The sequence below is a fragment of the Ornithorhynchus anatinus genome, chromosome 5 (assembly GCF_004115215.2).
Source record: "Ornithorhynchus anatinus isolate Pmale09 chromosome 5, mOrnAna1.pri.v4, whole genome shotgun sequence".
Lineage (NCBI taxonomy): Eukaryota > Metazoa > Chordata > Mammalia > Monotremata > Ornithorhynchidae > Ornithorhynchus > Ornithorhynchus anatinus.
This window is the reverse complement of record NC_041732.1, coordinates 82,282,806-82,300,353: the sequence shown is the minus strand read 5'-3', so window position 1 is coordinate 82,300,353 and position 17,548 is coordinate 82,282,806. Positions and strand designations below refer to the sequence as shown.

General features: G+C 46.1%; 1 protein-coding gene across 1 annotated transcript in view; it reads left to right on the top strand.

Moving 5' to 3' along the window:
* The first annotated feature begins 580 nt into the window (after window positions 1-580).
* YES1 (YES proto-oncogene 1, Src family tyrosine kinase) overlaps window positions 581-17,548 on the top strand; it is an 86,309-nt gene continuing 69,341 nt past the window's right edge. Inside the window, exon 1 of the mRNA XM_029065500.1 lies at window positions 581-673. The gene's annotated coding sequence lies outside the window, so the exon portion shown is untranslated. The remainder of the gene's footprint in view (window positions 674-17,548) is intronic.

The window sequence follows — 17,548 nt, the reverse complement described above, 5'->3', positions numbered from 1 at the left end:
AATGAGGAAAAGGAGGGAAGGAAAAAATGGGGGAGAAAGGCGGGGTGGGGGCGGGACGGGGGGGCAAATCAATTCTCCTCAGGTTCCTGGGGGGGGGACACGGCGCCATGTTGGGCGGTTGGAGAAGGGGCGCGCGGGGTCCGGAAGTGGGGGGAGCCCCCACTTCCGGTGTGTCCCCTCCCCCTCCCTCCCTCCCGCCCGAGGGAGCGGCCGGGCCTTGGCCGAGGCGGCCGGGCCTTGGCGGGGGCGGCGGGGCCGACGGCGGGTGTGGCGGGGGTGGGCGGGTCTGAAGGGTCGGGGGCGGGTCTGAAGGGACCCGGGGCGGTCCGGGAATTCCCTCTTTCCCTCCGCAACCAGCGCGGGGCCCGACGCCCCCGCCCCCGCCCGCACACACAGGACGGGAGGTGGGGCGGGAGGAGCCGCCGGGACACGGCCATCATCACCACCACCACCACGGGCAGGAGGAGGAGGAGCACGACGAGGAGGAGGAGGAGGAGGAGGAGGAGGAGCACGGCCACGACGAGCAGGAGGAGCGGGGAGGAGGAGGAGCGGGGAGGAGGGTCCCCCGCCGCCCCCTCGCTTCCCTTCCCCCCTGCCAGTCCTTTTTCCCCCTCCACTCCCGGCGGCTGGGGCGGCCCTCCTTCCCTCCCCATGTGAAGGCGGCCGACATCAGGTGAGCGATCGGTAGGCCCCTCCGCACACCCGGGAAGTTGGGGAGAAAGTTCCGTCCCGTCCCGACCCCCCCGGGTCTCTCCCTGCCCTCCCCCCCGTGTCTCTGTCTCTGTCTGTCTCTGTCTCTCCCCCCACCCCCGACCAAGGGCAGCCCGTCCCTGTAGGGGAGGCAGGGGGTCGTGCCCCTTTGGAGGCTCCTTTAGGGGCGGCCCCCCCCTCTCCATTCACTCATTAATTCGTATTTATTGAGCGCTTATTAGGTGCAGAGCGCTGGACTGAGCGCTTGGAAGGGACAGTTCGGCAACAGAGACCATCCCGGCCCAACAACGGGCTCACAGACTAGAAGGGGGGGGGACAGAAGCGGGGGGCAGGGGGTCGTGCCCTTTTGGGGGCTTCTTTAGGGGCGGCCCACCCCTGCCCCCCCTCCATTCATTCATTAATTCGTATTTTTTGAGCGCTTACTAGGTGCGGAGCGCTGGATTAAACGCTTGGAAAGGACAGTTCGGCAACAGAGACCATCTCGGCCCAACAACGGGCTCACAGACTAGAAGGGGGTGGGACAGAGTCGGGGGACGGGTGTCGTGCCCTTTTGGGGGCTTCTTTAGGGGCGGCCCCCCCCGCCCCCCCTCCATTCATTCATTAATTCGTATTTATTGAGCGCTTACTAGGTGCAGAGCGCTGGACTGAGCGCTTGGAAGGGACAGTTCGGCAACAGAGAGAGGCCAGCCCGGCCCAACATCGGACTCACAGTCTAGAAGGGGGAGACAGAGTCGGGGGGCAGGGGATCGTGCCTTATTGGGGGGCTCTTTTAGGGGCGTCCGAGGGGACCCCCCTACCCCCCCTCCATTCATTCAGTCGTATTTATTGAGCGCTTACTAGGTGCAGAGCACTGGACTGAGCGCTTGGAAGGGGCAGTTGGGCAACCTTGCCCAACAACGGGCTTACAGTCTTGTCGGGGGGCAGGGGGTCGTGCCCTTTTGGGGGGCTTCTTTAGGGGCGGCCCCCCCATTCACTCATTCAGTCGTATTTATTGAGCGCTTACTAGGTGTAGAGCTCTGGACTAAGCGCTTGGAAGGGACAGTTGGGCAACACATAGTGACCAACCTTGTCCCAACAACGGGCTCGCAGTCTAAACGGGGGAGACAGAGTCGGGGAGAAGGGGGTCGTGCCCTTTTGGGGGGCTCCTTTAGGGGCGGCCCCCCCTGCCCCCCCTTCATTCATTCATTAATTCGTATTTATTGAGCGCTTACTGGGTGCAGAGCCCTGGAATAAGCGCTTGGAAGGGACAGTTCGGCAACAGAGAGAGACAATCCCGGCCCAACAACGGGCTCACAGTCCAAACCGGGGAGACAGATTCGGGGGGCAGAGGGTCGTGGCCTTTTGGGGGGCTCCTTTAGGGGCGGCCCACCCCTGCCCCCCCTTCATTCATTCATTAATTCGTATTTATTGAGCGCTTACTGGGTGCAGAGCCCTGGAATAAGCGCTTGGAAGGGACAGTTCGGCAACTGAGAGAGACAATCCCGGCCCAACAACGGGCTCACAGTCCAAACCGGGGAGACAGATTCGGGGGGCAGAGGGTCGTGGCCTTTTGGGGGGCTCCTTTAGGGGCGGCCCACCCCTGCCCCTCCTGCATTTACTCATTCAGTCGTATTTATTAAGCGCTTACTAGGTGTAGAGCGCTGGACTAAGCGCTTGGGAGGGACAGTTTGGCAACAGAGAGAGACAATCCCGGCCCAACAACGGGCTCACAGTCTAGAAGGGGGAGACAGTGTCGGGGGGAAAGGGGTCGGGCCCTTTTGGGGGGCTTCTTTAGGGGCGTCCGGGGGCGCCCCCCCATTCATTCCGTCGTATTTATTAAGCACTTACTAGGTGTAGGGCGCTGTACTAAACGCTTGGAATGGCCAATTGGGCATCACCTAGAGACCAATCTTGCCCAACAACGGGCTCACGGACTAGAAGGGGAGACAGAGTCGGGGGTCAAGGGGTCGTGCCCTTTTGGGGGGCTCCTTTAAGCCGGCCCCACCCCTGCCCCCCACTCCATTCATTCATTCAGTCGTATTTATTGAGCGCTTACTAGGTGCAGAGCGCTGGACTAAGCGCTTGGAAGGGCCGATCGGGCAACAAATAGAGACCATCCCGGCCCAACAACGGGCTCACGGTCTAAACGGGGGAAAGGGGCAGCGAAACGAAACAAGTGGTGCGACGAACTGGACGCTCGCTGGAAAGGGCGGGGGGGGGGGGGGTGGAGGGCCCAGTCGACCTCTCCCGAGCGCCCAGTAGATTCCCCCCGATCGATCGACCCCACCTTGGGTCGACCCGCTGGCCAGTGGGGACCTGTCGGCCGCCGGACGGGCGGGACTGGGCAGGACTGGGCCGAACCCCAGGGCCCAAGCCCTGCCCTCGGCCTCATCGAAAACCGCAACGTGTTGAAAGTTCCCTTTGTTTTGGGACGTGGGGGGGGGGGCGGGGGGGCAGGGCCCGGGAAGGGGTCCCTGGGGATTTCAGCCGGACACGCCGCCCGAACCCACCGTTCCGGCCGAATCGCCCCAAGTTCACCCTTGGCGTAGCCGGAGGGGAGCCTCCCGAGCGCTTAGTGCAGTGCTCTGCACCCGGGAGGCGCTCGGGAAATCCCCCGGATCCCCCTGCGGAAGACAAGGGGAGGGTCTCCTTCTTAGGGCTTGTTTCCCAAGGCCACTCAGTGGTGTCGGGGGGGGGGGGGGTAAGCGTTTAGTACAGTGCTGTGCACGTAATAAGCGCTAAATAAATGCGATTGAATGAATGAATAATAATAAGGATGGTAATTGTTAAGCGCTTACTATGTGCCCAGCACTGTTGTTCATTCAAGTTTTCGTTAAGCGCTTACTATGTGCCAAGCACTGTTAGTAGTTGTGGTTTTTTTAAGCGATTACTCTGTGCCAAGCACTGTTCCGAGCGCTGGGATAGATCCAAGGTAACCAGGCTGTCGCACGTGGGGCTCACCGTCGTAATCTCCTTTATCCAGATGAGGTAACTGAGGCACAGAGAATAATGATAATGAGGGTTTTTGTTAAGCGTTTATATGGTGGGCCAAGCCCTCTTCTAAGTGCTGGGGGAAATACAAGGGAATCGGGTTGTCCCATGCGGGGGCTCACGGTCTTAATTCCCACTTTACAGCTGAGGTAACCGAGGCCCAGTGAAGTGACTTGCCCAAGGTCACACAGCAGACAAGTGGCAGAGGCGGGATTAGAACCCACGTCCCCTGGCTCCCAAGCCCGGGCTCTGCCCGTGCCGAGTTCAAAGACCCTGCAAGGAAACCATGGTTTGGGGGCTGTCGGAGCTGGCTGGTTTTCTGTCTTTTTCCTTCCTTCCTTCATTCAGTCGTATTTATTGAGCGCTTACTGTGTGCAGAGCATTGTACTAAGCGCTTGGAATGTATGATTGTAGTCTCCCGACCACCCACGGCACGATTCCATAGTCAGTGATTTTTCTGCAGAGGCAAAAATTTGCAGGTACTATTTGACGGGCAGCCAGTGGTATTTATTTATTGAGCACTTTGCGCAGAGCACTGGACTAGGCATTTGGGAGAGTCCAGTGGAACGGAAATGGCAGACAATCCTCCACTCATAAGGAGCTTGACACAGTTGCGGTGAGTTGTGAATAGAAATGAACCGGCTGGGAAGTTTAAATGTGAGGGGCCTGGGTTTAAGTATAGTTCCTTGCCCTTGCTATACCGTATATTCTTTGCATTGCTGATTCGACTGTTTGGTTTTCAGGACATATATTTTAAAGTTGGTAATGTGTATGTTCAGGGTAATATGATTAACACTGCTATGGGGAAAGCAGTTTTAGTCTTTTTGCGTGACTTGGAATCAGTCGGAATGTTTAAATTCCTTTAGAGAATTGCTTAAAGGGGTGTTGCACATTTATCCTAAATCAGTGCATCTGACTGTCGCTTTACTCTTCCTACTTTACAGTGCAAGAAATGTGCCTTGAGTCACTGAAATAGACATCAGGGTGATTTATTTCAATATCTGGTGCTTTTAATGTGTGGAACCACCAGAATGCCATATTCACACACTCAAGTTTCATTATTCTTCAGCCACAGAATAACAGAATGTCAGAAACTTGCTATAAAGTTAGCATACAGAAAGACAAGTGAAATTTTTTTTAATTTTTTTTTTTAATTTTTAAATAAATATTTTGCTAAAACCATCCTGTAAAAAAAAAAATTACCTTTATGTTGAATCTCATCCTGTCACGGTTTTAAGAGAAGGGGCATAGCCTAGTGACAGGAGCAGGGGCTTGAGAGTCAGAGGTCGTGGGTTCTAATTATGGCTCCGCCAGTCATCAGCTGTGTGACTTTGGGCAAGTCACTTAACTTCTCGGTGCCTCAGTTATCTCATCTGGAAAATGGGGATTAAAATTGTGAGCCCTGCTTGGGACAACCTGATTACCCTTTATCTCCCCCAGCACTTAGAACAGTGCTCGGCGCATAGGAATCGCTTAACAAATACCATACTTGTTATTCTTAAAGAAGAGCTTTGTGAAAAGGGCCTGAAATTCAGTCTCATTAAAGTGTATCCTCCACTGTAATCAGTCTTTTAATATAGCTGAAGTTTCATTTTGCAGAATTTTAGAGACCACAAAATTAACTCTCTTCTAGTCAATAATGAACAATCCCCAAATGTAAATTGCAACTTCAATATGTAATCCTGATTTAGATGGAATTTATCTTTGGGTTGGTGCACGATGCATGGGATTAGATCTCAAGGAATGTAGCAAATGTCAAATCAGATTATAGTTTATACAGGTACATCTACCAAAATAATCGGTTCTAACATTAAATAATTTACATTAAAAGTAACAATAGTCCCATAGAAAGAAGGATTTCAATTTATGGAGGAAGACTTTGGTTACTCCTGTTTTGTAGTCTGGATCAATTAAATAATAGGGCAAATATTGGTTTAATAAATAATTTGATACTCATGAGTAGTTGTCATTACATAGCTCCTCAAAGTTTAGGGCAGTACAATACTGACCCACCATTAGGGTTTTCAGTATTAGTTGATAACATGAAAACAAGATGCCTGTTGATGCATATAATAATAAAAAAAATCATAGTTTCTGCTCTTACTAGAACGTTTTATTCAAAATGCAACGTTTGAATAGTTAAATAGTTGCTTGCTCCTTTAAGAAATTGTTTAATGGACAACCGAGTATCAAAATATTAAATATCAAATGTTAAATTACATGACATAAGCATCAGATATGTGCCGGGTAATGTCAAAAATCCCCAAATTAGGATTAACCCTCCCCCCCCCCCAAACCTGTGCTTTTTTCTTCCTTGGGATGTTAGGAAATGGAATGCATCTACTTCTCCTATATTGTAGGGCTCGCATACTTGTGAAACGCCAAGTTAGTTAAAATGCATGTTGCAGTTCAAATAGTATTCAAAGTTCTCATCTTATCCGATGCTGCAAGTTTGCACCCAAACCATTTCTTTCGATACTGCAGCACTCAGTATCGAAAGCAGGTTTTTGTTGTCAGAAGAATGTTCTCTAACTTCCTGTCAGCTTAATAGCCAAAACACATAGTGAAACGTATGTTATTTATTTATATTAATGTCTGTCTCCCCTTCTACACTGTAAATTCCTTGTAGTCAGGGATCGTGTCCCATCTCTTTTGTATTGTACTTTCCCAAGCACTCAGTACAGTGCTCTGCACACAGTAAGTGCTCCATAAATACCATTGATTGGGGCGCAACTGAGGGTATATATTATACCATCAGAAGCTACAAATTATGATGTAAACAATACAGGTCGCATTATAAATGTTTCTGTAGGAAAATTGGCTGTATTAATGTGATTCCTAAATAGGCAGTGTTGTTTATTTTCTCTTTCAAGCAGGGGTTTGTAATTGCCAGGAACCTTAAACATTACCTCTAACTTACGCGTTTCTGAGTGGAGCCGAGGTGGCCTGAAAGTGAGCCTTTCTGAGCCGTTAGGTCTTTCTAGCTTGTCTGCCATTTCTAATTCTTGCGTGCTTCCTTCCTCCCCCGGAGGCTCTGCTCCCCTAAAAAATCGGCCCTATATTCTTGGCTTTTCCATCAGAACTGCTGACTGAGATGCCGTTTAGGATACTGGCTTCGGTAAGGTGGACATTTTACAAGATGAGAAATGAGAGGGTTCCCATTAAGGTTCTTTGAGGGAAAGGCCAAATTTCAGCAGTCACTTAGCTGTCAAAAGACTTTCTATTAGTTAGCAGTACATAGCATTTCAACACAATCTACACGAATCTTTTAAAGGTGTTGGGTTGGGTCCGTTTTACCTCCTGTGTGTTTCTCACTGATGTCTTCTTGAAGCTCTAAAAGTCACCAGTAGTTGAACTTGCTCTGCACCATTTGCCTTAGAATGTGATTTATTATGGTCATACCCGGATACACGCGTCTTCGTGGGTAAAGTGAGGTAGCAAGGGGGTAAGGCCTTACTCGTTTTGTTATAAAGTTAAGTTTTCCTGCAGTGAAATAGGAGTTAAGGTGATTATTGGTATGAATAACCGGAGGCTGCTATATGAGAAACTAAACATCATCTAACACAGAATGTAAGTGAAATCGTCAATCTTCTTTTTCAGTTTTGAAGTCGTTTGCTTTCCACATTTTCCTAGAAAAATGAAATTCAGCAGCATTGAGGTGTAAATAAACTCACAGCACTTGTGTATGTTTGTATATATTATTTATTACTTTCTTTTATTAATGATGTATATATATATATCTGTGATTCCATTTATCTATTTTGATGGTGTTGATGCCTGACTACTTATTTAGTTTTGCTGTCTGTCTCCCCGTTTTAGATTGTGAGCCCGTCGTTAGGCAGGGATTGTCTCTGTTGCCAAATTGGACATTCCAAGTGTTTTGTACAGTGTTCTGCACACAGGGAGCGCTCAGTAAATACAATTGAATGAATTAGCAATTACTATGCGCAGCGCTGAGTACAATAGAGTAGACATGCAGTCTAGTAGGGAGAGTGTTAGTAAAAATAATTTACAAGAAGGAGATTAACAATGGAGTGTCAAGCTATATAGATGAATACGGCATGGGCTGGAGGGAGGGAGTACCCAAATGCTTAAGTGAAATGGAAAGTGGGGGAGGTGGTAAAGGGTGGGGAGATGAGTAGTTAGGGAAGGCTTCCTGGAGGAGCTGTGATTTCAGAAGGGCTTTTTGAAGAGGAGAATAGTGAGCTGCCAGCTGTAGAGAGGGAGGGAGATCCAGGTTGAGGGTGGATGTGCGCAAGAAGTTTGTGGTGGGGAGATGGAAATTATCATTATCAGTCGTAATTCTTTTGTTTTCTAGGTGTTAGTAAAATCGAGAAATAATTTCAGTATGATTTTATTAAATCAGGATCCTCATAAAAACCTTATGATTTTCTTTTCTCGATGGAAGTGTTAATATGTGATTCTCAGGATACGCCCATTGGGGAATTGGGGAGTGAGGGGAAAGGGGAAGGAGGGGGAGGACAGGGCAGGATGTGCTGGAAGGAAGGAATGACCACGGAAACCTCAGATGAAGATTATTGTCTGGTTTTCAACCTCTGTCCCCCACATTATGTCGCATATCTGATTTCTTGTAGTACTTAATGGAGACCAATCACTTTTACCGTTTTCCGATATGGCTTGCAGATTTCCCCAAGTAGTAGAGAAAAGCCATTTGTTTCTGAAGGTGTGAGGTGGATGCTTTTGCTGCCCAGTTTCAATTGGTGTAAATTCTGTATAGCAAGATGATTGATTATTGTTTTCAAGAAATGCTGATATCTCTGTGAGGAAACATGATCTTTGGAAAAGTTCTGTACTTCTATCGTCAGTTGATGTAAGAATGCACTTTATTTCAGCCATCCTGTATTCAGCAGTTCTTTACCGTCAAACACTTTACTATATGGCTGATCTTTGCAAAAGTGTTTTAGGACTGCAGATTTTCATCAAATTCGAATTGACCCAGAGCCACTGCAGTTCAGGTGGTGGGTAAGAATTTTAATGCTGTGATTTAAACTATGATCCACAGAACAAGCAACCAGTAGTGGACTTTTTCAGGTTTTTGATGTATGCTTTTATTAGATGAATTTAACGGACACATTGATGTCTGGGTTGGTCTGTTTAAATTGTTCAAGCTGGTAAAAATTTTTGTGGGTTTTTTTTTCTTTTAAGCTATCAACAAATCTGATCTGATCTGTGATGTTGGCATTAAAGTTTCTTAATATAGCAGGGCTGGAAAAGTATATGAAAATCGTAGACACCAACCAGTCATTTTCAGAAGCCAGCCTTCTTTGCGCAACAAAATTTAGTGTAGTAGAGTTGCTGTGTTAATTGTGATTACCTCTAGAACATGTTATCAGTTGGGCCAGTTCTTCATCTGGATTTGAGGTATTAATTTCTCATTCTTCAATTTTTCTCCTCGTATTCTTGTTAGTACCATGGCACCTTCAAATGAGCTAATGAACACTGATTTATTTTTTAGCCATGTGATTCTGTGGATTTTTGTAGTACTGTTTGATACTCTGTCGATTACAAAAGTGGTGCGCTCATCTTACCGTGAGCTGCCTAACCTCTGATGTACATATTGTGGTCCCCAGTGCAACGTTGAGGATGGGTTAGTGAGCATTTTTGTGGGCTTGCAGACCTTCGGAAACTATTTGTAAGACTGCCTAGCAAACATATTGAAACAATAGCTCTTTTTTTCCCCCTCAGTGATGCCTATATTTTCCAGACAACACGCTACATGTACAATATAATTTAGGTGCCATTGCTAAAACAGTATTTTTGGAGTTCCACCATTGAGCTGAGGTCTTTGGTGAGAAAGTGATGCTGGTATTTCAGTAATTCTCTTAAGAACTTGTAACTTAGCCTGATCAGTGGTTTCAAGTAGTGATTATTTTGGTGAAATGGTGTGTTTACTCATGAATGATTTGATTATATACTGCAGCGTGTATGGTGGGGATTCCAGGCTTCTCATTAACAAAAGTTCCATAAGGGAGGTTTCTTTTTAAATAATTTAGTAACTTTCCTAGTGACCAATCTAGTTCTTCTAGTTCTTCTGGACTGTAAGCTCCTCGTGGGCAGGAAACATGTCTGCTAACTCTGTTGTATTGTGCCCTCCTAAGAGGTCAGTACAGTGCTGTGCACATTGTAAGCCCTTAACAAATATCACTCATGGGTTGAAAATTTCTACTTATTCCGGTAGTACCATCTCTAATATTTTTGAACTATTGGCAACCATCTCCGAGTGCAGGATCCCTAAATCAGAATAAATTTCCCAGATTTGGCATTTTGGCTGTGCTCTAGTGCCCTTGCTGGCCTCAAACTTGGTCTCGTCACCCTGGCTGCAAGAGAGAGAGAGTGAGAGAGATCCTACAGCCTGGGAAAAGCAGCAGTTGCCACCCGGTAATTGCCGTGCCAAAATGATCATTTGAACCATTCTTAAAGTGATTTTCAATGTACAAAAATTTAACAGTTGACAACATTACGATGATTCTAGCCCCTCTACTTCTTCTTTGTTGAGAGAACTAGCATAAATATCTAATCTTCACCTGGGGTGATAGCAACGAAAGTTTTCTTCTCTTTTTTTCCTCCTTATTCTGTCAAAATGATCTGTCACTGACCTCTTTTATTCGACACTCTCCTTTCCCATCATCGATCCTATTGATCTCTGTTTACTTTCCTCCCCATTGTAATAATGATAGTATTTTTTTGAGTACTTATTACATGCTAAGCACTGGGATGGATGCAAGAGAATCAGATCGGACACAATCCCTGACCTACTCGAGTCTCACAGCCCAAGAGGGAAGGAGAACAGGTATATTATCCCTGTTTTACAGATGAGGTGACTTGCCCAAGATCGTATTCAGGCAAGAGGCAGAACTGGGCCTAGGATGCAGGTCTTCTGATTGCCATTCCTGTCCTATTTCCACTAGGCCACAATGCGCCTCTACTTGTTTACTTGTTTCTAACTCATTATCTCTCTGTCCTTGCACTCTTATCTTCCTATGTGCCCTGTTCTTTCATTTCTTCCTTCTAATTTTCATTTTCCTTCACCACTTAAAACTCCACTCACTTTTCTTAATGCTACTATTCCTTGTCATTGTCCCCCACACATCATTCTCTCCCTGAATCCTCTTTTTCTCTTCTCCCCCCCCCCCCCACTGATTTTCCTATCCCAGCTGATCTAGCGTCCTCTCTTCTCTCACTCACTCATTTTCTTTCTTTTCTATGTCTTTTCTCCCTTCTGTCTTGCCCTACATCATTCTTGCAAGGTTTTTTATATCGTTGTCTCCGGCCCCCCCCCCCCCCCCCCCCCGGTGAGAGCTGAAGCTTCATTGGTGGTAACCACTGCAGTTGAAGGCTAGAACAGCGAAGCCCACCACAACAGATTCTCCCTTGGGGAACGATGGACAAGCCTCAGTCCCGACACATTGGAACAGAAAACCCACAGGAAGGAAAGGATTACGGTGATGGGTGCAGTTGGAACCCCACCCAATCTTCTCAATCACATTTCTGCTGGGGTACAGGGTGCCATGAGTGAGGAGACAGGCAGGATCCGGACCTTCTCTAGTCTACGCCCAAGTTTTACGTACAGGACCAATTTGCGACCAAGCAACAGCGGCCTGGTGCCATTTCCAGGCCGTAGTGGTTTGGCCCAGCAGATTTTTGTTGTTATTGTTTTTTGTTTTTAATGGTATTGGTTAAGTGCTTACTTTGGGCAAGACACTGTACTAAGCACTGGGATAGGTGCAACCTAATCAGATTAAGCGCAGTCCCCTTTCCACACAGGACTCACAGTCTCGGTGGCTGCTTCGGTCTTTGCCGCCCACGTTGACCACTTACTCAGTTTTCAGGATTCTTGCTGATTTTTATCCACAAAACCCGCTAGGTGGGTCTTCGGTTACAGACCTTCACCGTGGAGTCGTAGCCACTTCAGTCAGAACTGGAACTAGGGCCCAGGCCTTGCGGTTCTCAGAGCAATACCCTTTCTGCATAACAACCCTGGGAGATCACGGACTCATCAGGGGTATTTATTGAGTGCTTACTACTGCAGAGCATTGCATGGAGTACTTGGGAAAGTACATTCTAATACAGTTGGTGGAATGATCCCTGCCCCCAAGGAGCTCACAGTCTACAGATCCAGAGCATTGTATAGATCACTAGATATGGAGGACAATTTTTACCATGGAGGCGCTACATAGTGGGTGACATTTTATTCATTGTGGGCAGGGAACATGTCACTTGGTTATTAGGTACTTCCCAAGTGTTTTCTATAGTGCACCACACTGTAGGCCTTGAAAAACCCTGAAGAAATGTTTTGACCACATTGTTGCTAAAATAGAGATTTATCATCTATATCGTGCAGAAAAGCCAACTTAAGACACATTTTGATTTCCATTTTTCTCCCTGGCTATGGGTTAAATTATATTTCACCTGATTGGATTTGTAAGTCTCTGATCAAGAGTCATGTAGAACTTGATTGTATGATTCTGAACCAGTTATTCTTAAGAAAAGATTTTAGGGTTTCTGAAATGAATGTCTTATAATTATAAGCATGTTTACAAATTGAAGTGGAGAAAAGACATTGTTCAGTTACTCTGAGAATAATTGACTTCTTTTATAAATCTCAATGGTTATTAAAGAACTGATGGAAACTGAAGTTAAAATTATTTAATAATAATTCTGATACTTGCTAAACACTTTGTGCCAGGCAATGTACTGAGCACTGGGTAGATATAAGTAAATCGGGTTGTACACAGTGCTTGTCCCACGTGGGCTCACAGTCTCAATCCCCATTTTACAGATGAGGTAACTGAGGTCCAGAGAAGTGAAGTGACTTGCCCAAGGTCACATAACAGATAAGTGGCAGAGCTGGTATTAGAACACATGACCTTCTGACTCCCAGGCCCATACTCTATATACTTAAATACCAAATTTACTTGCATAATTGCCCCACTTTTCCATATTTTTCAATACAGAAATGAGTGGAGCTATTCCAGGGGTCATATAAGAATTAGGTCTGGAAATCATAATAATGCTGGTATTTGTTAAATACTTTGTGTCAAGCATTGTACAGAGGTAGACATAAAATAATCAGGAGGGTTACAGTCCCTGTTTCACAGGAGGGAGGCTAGGCATGAAGTCCTCATTTTACAGTTGAGCAAACTGGGGCACAGAGAAGTTAAGTGACTTGCCTAAGGACATACAATAGGCAAATGTTGGAGCTGGGATTAAAACTGGAGAGCAGAAGCAAAAATGGGGGAATAGAGGGAAGAAGGAAGAGGTGGGTAAGGGGGCACTTAGGGTCTTTTCCCTCTGCTGCAAACTCCCAAGTACAGTAGACATTAGGACCTCAGTGACTTAAACCTTCCTCCCTTCTCCTCTTCCTCTTGGAATACTTTACTTCAAAGAAAAAACTCCCCATCCTCCTGTGTGAGCTAAGCTGTCTTTGCTGCGTTGATAGGTTCCTACCGTTCTCTGCCTTCCCCAGAGTGTGCAGCTATCACATGCTTACAATTAGATGAAATAAAAAATAATTTTGAATTCCACCTCAAAACTTGGAATGGGGAAATTATGCAGTGGAGGCAATTATGTGAGTAGATAGAGATTATACATCCCCCCTTATTTACTTTTTATTACAGAGACAAGAGTTGTGAATTTCATACGAATGTAATGGAGTAGCAAATACTCAAAATATAGTGCTCTGCACATAGTATGAGCTCAATAGATACCATTGATTGATTGAAGGAACAAAAGAAGACTTTAATTATATCATCTTTCTTGGTAAGGGGTCAGTTAGAAGGAAGTGCTCTGTAGTTTTGTTTTTTATTTTAATCCCCGTAGACCCTCGCCAGTTGCCAGCAAATCATTTTCTCAAACCATTCGAATCTGGTGTGAAGGGGGTGGGAAAGAAGTTGGAAAGAGAGCACTCTCTTTTTTCCATGGAGCTCCACATCCAACATTCAGGGCAACGAAAGAGAACTTCTCCCAAGTCTAGAAGTGGTATGGAGTTTGAAAGATGGAAACAACAGTAATTACATTAAATGGTGAATGAATGGAATGTCCCAAGCAGCAAGAGGATGTAATGCATTTAGTTATTGAGCTGGAGTGAAGGGATAGGAGTCTGGGAGCAGTCTTCCAAGTTGCAGATAGTGTCACGTGTTGTCTTTGGAAGGATCAGTGCCGTGGGAGCATACACCAGGAAACGAACCAAAATATTTTCACATCCACTTTTTTCCTGTTCTCCTTTGAATCAATTCTACAGGATGCTTCTTAGGACATTTTCAGTCGATTTCTGTAAAAAAAAAAAAATCTTCTCGTGACAGCTAATCCCCTTTAATGGGGAATTTTCCGTCAAACTAAAATAAGAATAAAAGGGTGGGGAAATTTCAATTCCATCTGCTTTTTAAACGAGGACCAATTTCTGGTAAAACTAGCTATAGCTGTAAAGGTTCGTATTAATAAAATGGTAATCGAAGAACCTTGTCTAAGTAGTGGAGTGGCAGTTTTGTAGGGCGTTTTCTTCAAAATATAACTCTTGGGGGGGAAAAAAGGAATTAAGCTATTGAGGCTTGCCAACTCAGCAGGAAGTTCCCATTAGAAATTCAATGCAAACTACTTGGCTTCTGAAGGAATCAATCCCTTTGGTCCCAGAGTTGGTTCAAGCAGCTGTCTAGGATACCAGAGCCCCTCCTTTGGAAGGCACAGTGTTCGTGTTACCATTACCGTAATACACATTGAGTGTATGGGAGATGACTCCATTTGGAACCCAAATCCGCCTAGCAAATACGGTCGTCTCTTGTACTCGGACCGCAGGGTACCTTTGATTCATAAGTTCCAAATGTTTTAGTACATTCGTGGCCGTTGAAGGGGAGAGAGAGGGTGGGTTGTCAAAGCACTGGATTCGATCCAAGGATCCAGTTGAAGGAAGATTAAGGTGGCTCGAGTTTTGAGTTGCGTAGGGCCCGGGACAGGGGTTATTGAAGGACCGACTTCCCTTCTCTTCCCTCCCATTTCTTCAGCCCGTGTGAGTGAATGGGGGAGTAGAAACGGGGAGAAGTGCAGTTCATGGACCCTGAGTGTTTCTGGGACAGCTCTGGTAATGGGACCTCTCTCTGGCACCGGCAGAAATCCCAAAACATAGGGATCTCTCACATTCTGCAGAGCCCTGTCGGTACAAGTGAAAGATCCAGAGAAGCAGTGTGGCCTAGCGGATAGGGCATGGGTCTGGGAGTCAGAAGGGCCTGGGTTCTGATCCCAGCTCTGCTGCTTGTCTGCCGTGTGACCTTGGGTCAGTCACTTCTCTTCCTCTGTACCTCAGTTACTACATCTATAAAATAGGGATTAAGGCTGTGAGACCTTTGTGGATTGTGTCTAACCTGATTAGCTCAGATCTACCTCAGTTTTTAGTACAGTGCCTAGCACATAATAAGCGCTTAACTACCTTAAAAAACAAGCAAACCCAAAAACAAATATCCATATGTACATCCAAGCAGAGAAGACACACATCGTCATCTTGTTACCTGCTAGGGAAGTCCCATGAAAGATTGAAGTATTGAAAGATTTTCTCTTTCACTGCCCTGAAGGTTGGAAATGGCGGTCTATGGAGAGAAGAGAGAAGGGTTTTACCTTCCTGCCCTCCACTTCCCCACAGATGACCAGTTTTGGGGATCCAAGCTGCCACTCATATTGATGTCTGTCTCTTCCCCCACTTCTCCCCTGGCCCATCCCAAGACTGAAAGCTCATTTTGGGCAGGGAGTGTCACTATTGTTGTGCGGTCCCAAGCGCTTAGTACAGTGCCCTGAACACAGCGCTCAATCAGTGCAGTTGAATGAATGAATGAGTGAGTGAATGAATCCCTGCCGTCGCCTCCTGGGGAGGGGCAAGGCCTCTGCAGTTCCAGCCCTCTTTGTATAACGATTATAAGGAAGCTGCTAGGTTAAGTTGACAAAAGCTTGGGTTTGGTTCAACCACTGGCCGCCTTTCCTCCGATGGCAACCTGCAAGGCCTCGTATCACTGTGCTACCGGTTCGGGGAGGGGGAAGGGAGGTTGGCTCACAGCATCTGCCCCAACCAGTTGCCAGGGCCCACCAGGGACAGCGGGCCGGGGCAGGGGGGAAGGAGGGGTTGTCCTCCCTCCCTCCTGCCCACCCCTGGCCCCAGCCTTGGAGTCATTGGCTGGGAGTGCTGCCTGTGCTCCTGCCTGACACTCCCAGTTCTGACCCCAGAGAGGAATGAAAACCGAGCCAGACTTCTCCTTTCCTCTCTGCATGGGTTAGCCCACACCTCCACTCCGGAGGTCATGGAGCAGCTCTCCGAGCTCAACGGGGTCCACCCAGCCCGCCTGCCCATCTTTCAAATATGCTAATGTTGTTGTTAAGAATGATCAATTTAGTATTTCCCCCAGATATCCCACTGATTAACATTCTTCCCTGTCCTCCTCTAGCCTCCCCTAGTCACCAGAAAAATATAAAGAAAGGGATATTTTTATTGTCCCTATTAAAACCCTCCTAAGATCGTCAGGGAGCATAATGACACGTTTACTCCAAAATACCGATGGGGTTTGGCCTTCTGCCCAGGAACCATAGGCTGGGGATCCCCAATAAATCTGCTGGAACATTTGACCGTTCCTCAGCTGGTGTGCAGGCAGGCTAAGCAATCGGGATGAAAGGAGATTGCTTGCCTATTCATATATTATCACAGAAAGCCTTTTACTCAGCTGGAAGATGAGGAAACCTAAGGCGCCCCAGATCATTTATTCACGGGGTGGTATGAATAAACTCCACAGGTTTAATCAGTGCTCCACTAGGGAGCAGGGACGGAGATGGGGCTGGGTGGGTTTCAGGGGATGGCCCGATGAAAATTCCAGTGGGGTTGAATGTGGCTTTTACAAATGAAGAGGTAATTAGCATCGAATAAGATGCGAGGCTTTGACTTCCTGAGTGTCTTTCTGCGAAGCTAACAAAGAATTTCATTTATAAAGTTTTTCTGCTTGATATAGTGCAATTCCAATTCCCTCCATATTACCAAGATTTCTATTTCCTTCCTAAGTATTTTTCAGTTAATATTATTTTGCAGTCCCATAAAAGACTAGAGTTTTTGTATTATGACTATCCATAAAATTTTTTTGCATAACTAGAAACCATTATGTTACCCCCAGAATTTTAAGTGTCAACAGATTTGAAATACCCTAACGATCAATTTTAAAGTGTTCTTTTTCTGTTTTTCCAGTGGATATTATGTGGTCAATAAATGAAAATGACATGAAGACCTTTTCTAGTCAGTAGTTTACTTATGAGCAATAATCTTGATTGACAATATTTTAATCCCCAGACCCTAAATAGTTGGTATGAAAAAATATAGGGGACTGTATTCATTAACAATATTCATTATAGCATGTCAGGATAGAATTATTTAAATTATTCAGCTGCCGTTGAGCACTTCTCAAAACAAAATATATTTAATAAATTGTGGGTGTGTGTCATTGTAATCCTACCATGCGTATTATACCTTTTCAAACATTTACTAAGCGAATGTGCTTATCTCTTTTTCCTGTGGAAACTGTATACAGGAAATAGGCTTGTGGAACTTGGTACAAATGAGTCGAGGGCCTCACTGTCATTTTAGAATGTTATTTTAGAGAAGTTTAACCTGTAACTTTTTGTTCGTGACTTGTCGGATTACTGTATAGAAATAGGCCAGATGATTTTGACCAGTTCTTCCGAAGAAATGTCAAGGCAGCCAAACAGATTTACGCTCTACATTTCAAAGTGTACAGTGCAGGTGGACTTAGATGGATTTAGCTGACTAGTAATTGCCAGTGGAGCACAGTGAAAAAGATCACTGATTTTGAATGGAGTTTCTCGGCTT